Genomic DNA, 10,730 nt, shown 5'->3' with positions numbered 1-10,730 from the left:
AGACGCAACTCAGTCCTGAGCGGCCGGTTAACGTAAACCGCTGGGGCAGCATCTGTCCCCTGCCGGGAGCCCTGTCTCAGCTAGCCGTGGAATGCGCGAACGTCTTTATCCACCACAGTTCGGGCTCTAAAGGAAGTAAAGGAAAAAGGCAGCTTGCCCGCACCCAAAATGGCGGCCGGGGTTTTGTGCGAAGGCGCCTGCGCTGGGGTAAGATTCTGTGACACTCCTTCCCCTGGAATGTCCTCCCCCACCCTCTGCACCATCAGCTTTCGGCCGCGACCTAGCCACCTGCGCCCGGAAGTGACGTATAGGCGGCAGCGGTTCCCCCGCTGCATGATGGGAGAGTGTGTGGAGTGGGCGGGGGGTCTCCGCGGAGGAGGAGGTGGAGGCGGCGGCGGCGGCGGAAGAGGGCGGAGGGTAATGGGATGGGGGTCCCGCGGCAGCACTGAAACTCCGGGTGGGCGTCCATGGCGCTGCTTGGCTGACAGGGCAGTGAGCAGCCTGCCCTCCGCTCTCGCCAGCTCCACGTCGGACTAGCAGGTCCTTCCCCGGGGAGACAGTTCCTCCTCGGGCCCCTGAGCCATGCCCATCGCGGCCGCCCCGAACGAGTCAGGTAAGCGCCACCACTCCTTTCCCCTAGATGCGGGGAGGCGAAGGTGCGGGGACCCGGCCCAACCCGGAGGCCAGACCCTCGCCCGAGCGGAGACCACCTGCCTGCTGCGGAGCCGGGGACTGCGCGGCCGGTGCCGGCTCTGCGGGCCTGCGGGCTCTGGGCTTGGGTTCTTCCTTCTTCCGCGGCGGGTGCAGGGACGCCGGCGGCGGCGCCCTTCTCGCCTTCCCGGGCACGGGTGGTGGAAGTGTGAGCCCTTCCCGCCTCCCCTGCCTCTCCGCCTCCTGCTGCCCACAGCTTCGCGCCGGCCGCTCCCTCCCGGGAGCTGTTGAGAAGTTTGGGGCTCTGGTCGGCTTCCTCTTTCTCCTTGCCTCCGCCTCCCTCGTGACAGGTGTAAACACTGCTTCGCCCAGGCCCGCGGCCGGCCGCTACCGGCGTGTGCTGCTTCCAAGAGTCTCTGAAGTAAGAGGATTTTGAATCCTCCAACAGACAGGAGAGCCCTAAAGCTCATGCGTCCTTCCTGAGAGCACCTTTTCTGCTCCCTTCTTGCTTTCCTCACGAAATAATCTGAGTCTTCTTCCCAGATTGCGTTCGAAAGTTGGACCGTCATTCCTTGAGCGCCCAATTTGGCAGGTGCTGCATCCTGCTTGGGCAAGGGACGGAGTATCGGGTGAAAGACGGTAGGTTACTTTCTTCATTAGGAAAGTACTGAGAATGGCTAGGTTTTTCTCCTGTTGATGAATGCCAGTTATAGCTTGAGATTCTCCTATTGAATTTTCTTCTGTTGGGACATAGGGAAGGACTAACTCTTGCTAGTAAATATTTTTCTGGTGGGCGGGGGTGGGGGGAACGAATGAAACAAAAGCAATGATTCCGTTTCAAAGTTCTCACTTTAGGAGAAGAAAAGTGGGAGTTTAATTTTGAACTTTATCTTCCTTTTCACTGGCTACATTTTTGTACTCGAGTTTGGCTTTTTTTGGAGGGTGGAAGAGGGTGATAATTACCTTGATGTTACATTTATTTGTTGCTCGCAGTTTATACATAGAAATAATGTGCTAAATTCTAGGGGAAACGTGTTCAACACTACTGTGTTTATATAATTTTCACAGTTGATACACATATGCTTTGCCGCCTTAAATACTGGCTTTTGTAGTAATCGTTTTTAACTCTTTGCAGAAGTATGTGTGTTTAAACAAAGTTTCTGTGGTAGCCTTCTAAATTTTTGTCCATGAAGATATTTCACATGATTAAAAGACAGATCCTGTGTACAATATCCAGCCCAGTAAATGGCACCTAGTAAATGCTCTTAAGATTGAATTCCCGTTTATCAGTTAGATATATTAATTGATCTTCAAAGAACAGATATATTTAAAAATCTTTAAAAAGCCCACGAAAAGAAATCACTGGAATTCACCATAATATGTAGGGCATTTAAGTTCTGATGTTTTCTGATCTTTTGACCTAGAGACTATTATAAAAATCCTACATCAAAACAAAAATATGTCCACAATGCATTGATAAATTTTGCAGAATCCAATTGCCTTTAGAAGTCTTGTAATCTAGGTGAATCCTATTATAAAGCATCATTTTAAGTTTTAATTTGTTCTGCTTACAGTTACTTAAAAACTAGTCCAGAAAAGTAGTGAAGTTTGAGTATCAATGTTTTATTTTGTGTGAAATCTAAAGTGCCTCCCTTAACAGTGTAAAAAGTCTGTATAGCATCTCACTGAGGGATTACTCTTCAACCCAACCCCCCACACTCATAAAAGAGGGCCTTTAAGTATTTAGCTGTTTTTAAACAGTCATAAATTATTAGAATCAAATATTTTCATTTAATGTTACCTACAATTTGTAAGTTAAAAAACAGAAACTAAGCTTAGCACTTTCAATTCCTCTTTAAGTAGGCTGGTGAACCTTAACAGCCTGAACTTCATAAGTATTTCTAGTTTTTATGCAGTTTAAAAATATATGGCATTATATGGAATATATATATACATATATACATAATTTTGGTAGTTAATCAGTGTGTGTGTGTACATATCTATATATATGATCACAGTCCTTTCACAACTGTGGTAATTACACTGATACTTACTGTGTTTGAGATACTTTTCTAAGTGATTGATATTAACTCATTTAATCCTCACAACCACCCTCTAAGCTAGTAGGTGGTATTATCCCTATTTTTCAGAGGAAACTGAGGCACAGAGATATTAAGTAACTTACCTGATGTCAAACAGCTGGTGGCAGAGCCAGGAAATTGTATGATAGTTTTATTTATGATATTTATATAGTTCTTTTATATTGCTTTTAAAATATGCAAAATTATACAATGTATTTTCTGGGAATAGTGGAATATGTAGCAAAAGTATGGGAACATGCTTTGGAATGATGAACACCAAATCAGAATAAAAGTTACTTCTGGAGAACTGGAGTGGGCTAAAGGATATAGGAAGGGCCCATGATTTTTCAACCATGGCTTTACTGTCTTTAAAATAATTGTGAAGCAGATTTGTAAAAGATTTAACACAAGTAGGTGGTGGGTATATGATCATTCATTATATATATTTTTTTCCTAAACTTTGTTATAAATTTGAAATCATAATAAAAAGTTCAGGTTTCTCATTTATAAAGTATCACTCTGTCTTTTAGCATTGTGTATTTTTAAATTAGGGGACAGGAAGGAGTTAGTATCATTTTTGTGTAGACTTCCTGTATAAAATACAAGGAGCTTCTAATTGAAAATACTTGAATTGAGAACTCTTGCTCTCTTTAGGTTCCTCTGCAGTAACTTCTGTGCCTGGGCTTCTCTCTAATTGCTGCCAACCATCTCAGCAGCCCTGTATCAAACTCCTAGTTTCTGTTTCTGGCCTTACTCTGGTATAGGGGCTCATAGGTCTGGATTAGACCTACTCCTTGGAGAAAAGAAAAAGAAACTATACAGTGGGGAGGAAGCAGGGAGTTAAAGTATATTCATTAGTTTGGGATAGGTGAAAAAGAAGGAACAAAGGATATTTGAGACTTCATCCTGTCATTCAGTTACCACCACCCCTATTCCAAGAAACTTGAGTAAACCTTACAGAGATAAATTGCCAATAAATTAACGGTTGTCTCAGTGCTCAAAGTTTAATTTACAAACACTATTTTGGTGAGTAGTTCCAGAGGAAAATGAATTAGTAAATTGGAATAAATTCATTGTAGGTCCTGTTCCTGTAAATACTTAAAATATGCCACAAACCATTTCAACCAAATATCTACTAACACCGTGGTATTCTCTTCTTTCATTCATACAGCAAATACTTATTGAGCACTTGAAATATGTCAGGCTCTGTTCTAAGTGCTGAGGATACTGAAATGAACAAAGAAAAAAAAAAATAGCCCTCCTAGAGCTTCAATTTCTTGCACTTGTTTGTGTGTGCACACAGGCCTGTTTGTATATGTGTATGGGGATAGACAAAAAGAGAGAGATGACAAAAGATGTTAAGTATCATAGAGAAAAATAGAGCCAGTTTTGGGACATGGGGTAGTATAAGGCTTTCTGACTCTGAGCCAGGAGTGGGAGGTTGTGGGGGCTTGCTGTTTTGTAGGGTGGGGTCAGAGAAGACAAGACCTTAAGGAAGTGAAGAGAAGGGAAAGAGTGGTAGAGGCAGAAGTATGCCTGGAATATTTTTAAAAATTGCAAATGGAAAAGTAGTATATGTGCCCCAAGAGTTAGAGAGTAAGAGAACAGTGTTGTAGAACTTTGTAGTAATTGAAATGACTGGCTTTTTTTCCCCTCACTGTGTGAGATAGGAAGCCATTGCAGGTTTTTAAGTGATGTGATATAATCTTATGTTTTAAAAGGCTCTGTTTGGCTGCTGTACAGAAAACTATAGAAGCGCATGAGTGGAAGCAGGAAGATTCCATTAGGAGGTGGTTTCAATGATACAGCCAAGAGATAGTAATGGCTTGAACAAAGATGGTACAAGAAGTAGTGATGAAAAGTGGTAGGACAGTTTCTTGAATTGGGACCTCTTTTAATTTGTTTGCTAAATTCAAGAAACTTCCAAAGGTACTCCCTCCTGAAAATTCAAGGCCCTCACAGCCTACTTTCCCAGCATACTGCCTACCTTCTTCATGTATCCTACATTCTGACCAAACTTGTATTATGTGATTTACTGGTTTTGACAGTTGCCCCACGCTTTATTTTTAGTGCCAGCTGTTTCCTCTCCATGACAATACTTCCCATTTCAAATTCTCTCTCCTTCATGAAGCTTTTTTTTCTAATTTTCACCATTCTTCCTCTTCCCAGTCAAGTGAGATCTTTTTCTTAGAATCGTTGTAATCACATTGTACTCATTTGTCATTTATATTCTGCCTTGCATTAATCACTTCTACTGTTTTTCTTGTGTTGTTCCCCCCTAATTATAAGTTTCTTTAAGGTTATGACACCTTTACTCAGTTCTACCTCTTGGAACCTAGCACAGTTTTGTATATAGTAGATGCTCAGTAAATAGGGAATGTGTGTATCTATTAATTTTAAAAAATAGTCTTTTATTACCAGAGCATTGTAGAACATAGGCAAGAAAAATAATCACATTCTTGCTACCCAGTATTCCCCACTGTTAACAGTTGAGTACATATCTTTCCACTCAATTTTCTTATGTATTTATATGTGTGCACTTTTACCAAAATGAAATCTTACTATGTAGACCATTTTGTAGGTTTTGTTTTAGACAGCTAGATTCCTCTTACCATTTCAGGAAATTTTCATGTAAAATCATATTCAGGGCTATATTCAAATTCTTCCCCAGTTGACCAGAAAATGTCCCTTTATAGCTGATTTGCCCAAATCAGCATCCACTCCGTATTATATTTTTCTGGTTATTGTAAGTGTGAAAGGATAATATACTTACTGTAGAATATTTGGGAAATGTAAAAAAGTATAAAGAAAGCGGGAATGCCCTTTGATGTCAGGGACCCATCTGTTTTAAATGCCTGGCACAAAGTAGCACTAAATACATGTATATTTTAAGCAACAACAGAAGAAATATATCACTAATAATTACACTACAGGGAGGTAACTGTAAACATTTTGGTTTACATTCGTTTTTTTTTCTTTTCTATGGATATATGAGTATCATACATACACATACATGAATGTATCTCAATGAACAAGTTTGTACATAAATCCTTGAATTTGTCTTGGTTGATTCCATGGGACTGAGTCTCAGAAGTGGAGTTGCTAAAACAAAGGGAAAGCAATTGCTTTCCAAGAGGTTGTAACAAAATTACTCCCACTAGCAGTGTTCGAGAGTACCCATCTTCCTGTAATCTCCTCAGGATACTCAGTAAAAATGCAGTTTTAAAATTGTTTACCTGAATTTTTATTTCGGATTTGGGCATTTCAGGAATGTGGAACATTTGCTTAATTTGAAATTTTTTGAAAGGTTTAAATGTGAGACATGTACTTGTTTAATAAAAGGTTAGAATTGCTTAATGCCATGCTGTTTTAAAATAAGTCTGATTCTGTTAGCAAGCTATTTAAGTACATGAAATACAGTATTATCTTCTAGAACTATGTTGTGCTGTACAGAAGCCACTAGCCACATGTGGCGCTTGAAATAAAGCTAATCCAAAGAAAGATGTGCTTTCATTGTAAAATATACACCAGATATTGAAAACTAATGTTAAAATACATATTTAACATTGATTGCATGTAAAAGTAAAAATAGTTTGGATACTTTGGCTTAAGCAAAATACAATTAATTTCATCTGTTTTCTTTTAATTGGCTACTGGAAAATACAAAATTGTGTATGTGGCTTCTATTTCAGTTGGACACTCCTGGTCTAAAGCATGACATAGGCCTATTTTTATCTATGGAAGAGAAGTATAAGATCAACTTCACTGTTTTAGAAAGTAGTAAACAGGTTTTTAAAAATCCCTTCTTACATTTAAGGTTGTCAGTATGTTTTTTCATAGTATATATAGTTTGCAGTTATTTTCTAAATTATAAATGCGTGATTACACACTGTAACTTGTTGCAGTTCTTATGTTCTGAAAGAAATATATGTATGAGGAGCTGGGGGAGGTTATTAGGACTAACTTATCTGGGAATTGATCCGTCATCTAAGAATCAAAGAATGTGTGGAGGGAATGTTTTAGGCAGTGGGACTGCAGGTGCAAAGGCCCTTTGGCACAAAAGAGTGCTATTGTTGTCTGTCATCCAAAAACTGAAAGCCTAGCTTAGAGAATTGAAAACAATGGGGGAAGGGAAGAGCCATCATCACTGAAGAGAGGGAAATGGTTTATAGACTGTGTTAAAGATTATTTTTTAAATCTGTCACAAACGATATTGATGTGATCAAGTTGACTTTTTAAAAGATTATTTGCATTGGGCATGATTGACTACTAGTCAGGGAGACTGGTTTTGATGGTAGTGTCAGTTTAGACCAGAATGGAGTCAGAGGGGCTGGGAAGAGGTATGGATATTCCAGAATTGAGGGATTTATGAGATAAAAATCATTCTTTAGAGATACTGGAGGTTGGGGAGCTTTGCCAAGGATGACTCTTAGGTTTCAGGCTTAGTAACTGGGTGCGTGGTGGGGGCAGGTCTTTCGAGAGTCCTGGTAGAGGGCCAGGTTGGAGGAGGAAAAGCTTGAGTTCTGTTCCTACTAAGGTCCATTCAAGATTTTAAGAAATTCAGCTGGAGAGACCTAGTAAAGAGTTGGCTGGGCTGGGCTGTAGGGATAAATCTGGGAGTCCTAAAATGAGGTAATTAAACTCTAAGTAGATGAAATTGGAGGGAGAATTAAGTAAGAAGAGAGCCTGGATGAAACTGGGAAGAACTTAACACTACTAAGTTGAGTATGTTTAATATTTAGAAAAAAATTTTGTTTTGAAGTGTGCTTGTAAAAGTGAATGTAAGGAATAAGTTAGATCAAAGAAGTTAAATATGTCTGCTTGACATGTGTAATTGAGTAGATAATCTAACACAATGCTTATTTGATTATCTGGAAGTTTATCTTTTTCCTGCAGCATAAAACAAACTGGACTTCCCTGTTGAACAGGCTGCAAACAATTATGAATAAGTATTGGTATTTTTCGCTACATTAATAGATCTAAGGAAAAATTATGTAATTATCTCCTTAAGTGCTGAAAAGGCATTTTAAAACCCATTTCTGATTTTTTTAAACAAAGCAACTTAAAATAAGAATTATTGGATATCTGATATGATAAAACATATATAACTCAAAAAAAAAATCAGTATTTTGATTAATGGGGACTAGATGCCTACTATCGCCACTACTATTAGATTTGGTATTGGAGGCATTAGTCAGCACAATTGATAAGGAAAAACAGAGGCATAGAATTGGAATGGAGAAAACTCAATTTGCTTATGATATGATGATGTACTACAAAAGTACAGAGAGCTTTCACCAGTGCTCACAAGTTAGAAAATAGAAGTGGAGACCCCCATCTTAGATAAGCAGGAAAAAAAGGTAAAATACCTAATAAACTTAACAAATGCAAAAATCTTACATTGCTAAGATTCAGTTTTTATGTTAAAGTTAACAATTCTGTGTTTAGGTTATAGAGGAGATCACTCTACGTCACATCTTATTTTTGAATGCTAACTTTAAATGACACTTTTCAAAGAAAGACTTCAAGGAGTAGGATCTTTAATATTTGCGTACATCCTAATAAGACAATAGTGTTTTGAATGGATGAAATGAGTGCTGTTTGTGCCTCACCCACCCTCCCAAGCACTATTTTTATTGTTGTTTTCATCTCAGTCACTGCTTATGTTTTGTAGCCGTTTCTATTTTTGCTGTTATTTACATTTCTCATCTTAATTGTTTATTGTGTGGATGTAGAAATGCTGACCTGGAGTATTTGCAGGTAAAACACTTCTGCTACAGTGATACTGAAAATCTGAAGCATTGATTTATTTTCTTCAGGCTTTTGTTTTTAGTAGTGTTTTATAAAAAGTAATGAACCTAAAAAAAAAAGTAGTGAACCTGCATTAAGAGATAATTTAACTCTTTTTGCACTGTATTTTTAAATCTTTGTTCCTAAAAAAAACTTAAGAATTCCAGGTATCAAATTCAGATTTTCACTTACCTGAAGCCCAAACAGAATGCTTAAGTATTCATTACTGTTTATTTGTAGTTAAGTCATCATTTCTTACTCCTTTCATATTTCAGACTCAGTCTCCTATATCATGATGAACCAGCAAACAATAGCTGTCCGTCTCATTAGGTTTCAGTTTACTGGAAGCACAGTGCAAGTGTTACACCTAAAGAAAAAGTGAAGATTTTAATCAGATTACCAGTGACCTTGGTTTCTGGAAGTGGAGAAGTTTCTGTTGTTGCTCTTCACATATTCATTTCTTAATGTTCAACTGCAAGTGAAACTGATTAATTTTTTAAACATGGTTTTATTTTTCCAAGAATATGTAACACTTAACTTATATACATAATTATATCCATTTGAGGGATCACTGCAGTAACTTAAACTTGATCTTGTAAGGAAATTTTCCAAGTTTTGTTTTTCAGAAAAGTATTGATGATTTACTGTTATGAACTCCGTTTTTGAAATCTTAAGAGTGTTAAATTTCTTTGTGATATTTCTAGTAAATGTGTACAACAGAACTTTTAAGAAATATTTGTACAGTCAAATCATTGTAAGTGAAAACTTCTTGCAAGAAATGGTACTATTTTACTGATTTGCCTATATCAATGCATTCACCAGTGAAGTTTAGAGACATTAATGTCATCCCCAGAGTTATAAAGCCTAGTAATATTCTTGTCCTCTGAAACCTTAATACAGTGATTCTCAACCTTTGCTAATCATCAGAATCACCTTTGAAACTTTTTAAAAATGCAAATATTCAGGTCCATCTATTCCATTTAAAAATAAAAATTTAAAAAACTTAACACAAAGCTAAGATTGAGAAGCATTGATTTACAGTCTACCAGGAAAGAAAAACATGGAAACTCATTTTACTCATTTTGTTTAATGTGATAAAAGAGGTAGGAAAATGAAGGATTAATTCAGACAAGCAACCTGGCATAATGAGAAGAACACTGGCTTTAATGTTAGAACCCTACTTTCCATACTTACTCTTTGTGAGACCTTGAGCAGATTTATTGACCTCTGTGGTCTTGTTTCTTCACTTATAAAATGGATAGTTGAAATTAAATTGGATAGTGTATGAATGAGTGCCCTGCACAGTACCTATCATGTAATAACTTGATAAATATTGGTCATCTCACTTAACAAAAAACTTCATCATGAAAGGTTTTGAAAACTTAGTAAGGTTCTTCAAACAGATGAGAATAAGAAATTAGAAGAAATGCCATATATGACAATGTAGAGGTAACATTGTGCCAGTGAAGGAATTGGGAGGTAATTTTGTCTGGCTGTAGCAAAGAGGGAGTATCTTTAACCGTTGGCTAAAATAAGGAGTTTGGAGTGGACTGCAGTAATCCTGGCCAAAAACTATGAGACCCAAAAAAATGGTATTGATTGTGGGATGTTAAAACTAGTATGGTGAGAGATGTTAAAGGATTTAATTTGTAGATTTCATTTATGGGAGGGGGTGCAGTCAGGGGTAACATTCAGATTTCTGCACTTGTATTTCAGAATATTGTATAGGAACAATGGTTTCTATGTATTCTTTTAGTAGAGGTTGACTTTAGTTTTGGAATTGGGGAATATGAGATATCTTTGGGACATCCAGATAGAGATACTAAGGCATTTGGGTAGGCATATCTGGACATTTGGAAAGCCCACAGGTAGAGCTTTGGACCTTATAAGCACACACACAGACAAAAGGTAGATGAGGTCTCTTGGGGAAAAGACTATAGGGAGGCCATGGCCTGGGGAACACTGATATTTATGAGGCAAGCAGAAGAAGCAGATCCACTGGAGGAGGAGAAAGATGATATGATAAGAGGATAAAAGAGACAGAATGCCTCTCAGAAATGCATTTTTCACTTAAAAATGTGTTTTAGGCACCTTTCACTACTAGTAATATAACTTTTTTTAAAAATGGCTGTGCTTTTCATTTACCCTATTCCTTACTGATAGATATTTAAGTTGTTTTCAGTTGCTTTATTTAAAACAAACAATACA

The 10,730-nt window shown here is 38.0% G+C and overlaps 1 protein-coding gene across 6 annotated transcripts in view; it reads left to right on the top strand.

Moving 5' to 3' along the window:
* The first annotated feature begins 430 nt into the window (after nt 1–430).
* The window catches only part of AFTPH (aftiphilin), a 63,060-nt gene continuing 52,760 nt past the window's right edge, over nt 431–10,730 (top strand). For 5 of the 6 annotated variants that reach the window (XR_005025828.2, XR_005025827.2, XR_005025826.2 and 2 more), the window contains exon 1: nt 431–613. The gene's annotated coding sequence lies outside the window, so the exon portion shown is untranslated. Of the gene's footprint in view, nt 614–1,194; nt 1,291–10,730 lie in introns of all 6 variants that reach the window. The other variant, XM_036890339.2, reaches the window with a different exon arrangement.

This window comes from Manis pentadactyla, chromosome 2, assembly GCF_030020395.1.
Source record: "Manis pentadactyla isolate mManPen7 chromosome 2, mManPen7.hap1, whole genome shotgun sequence".
NCBI lineage: Eukaryota > Metazoa > Chordata > Mammalia > Pholidota > Manidae > Manis > Manis pentadactyla.
The sequence above is the reverse complement of the archived record's forward strand: the minus strand, read 5'-3'. Positions and strand labels throughout refer to the sequence as shown.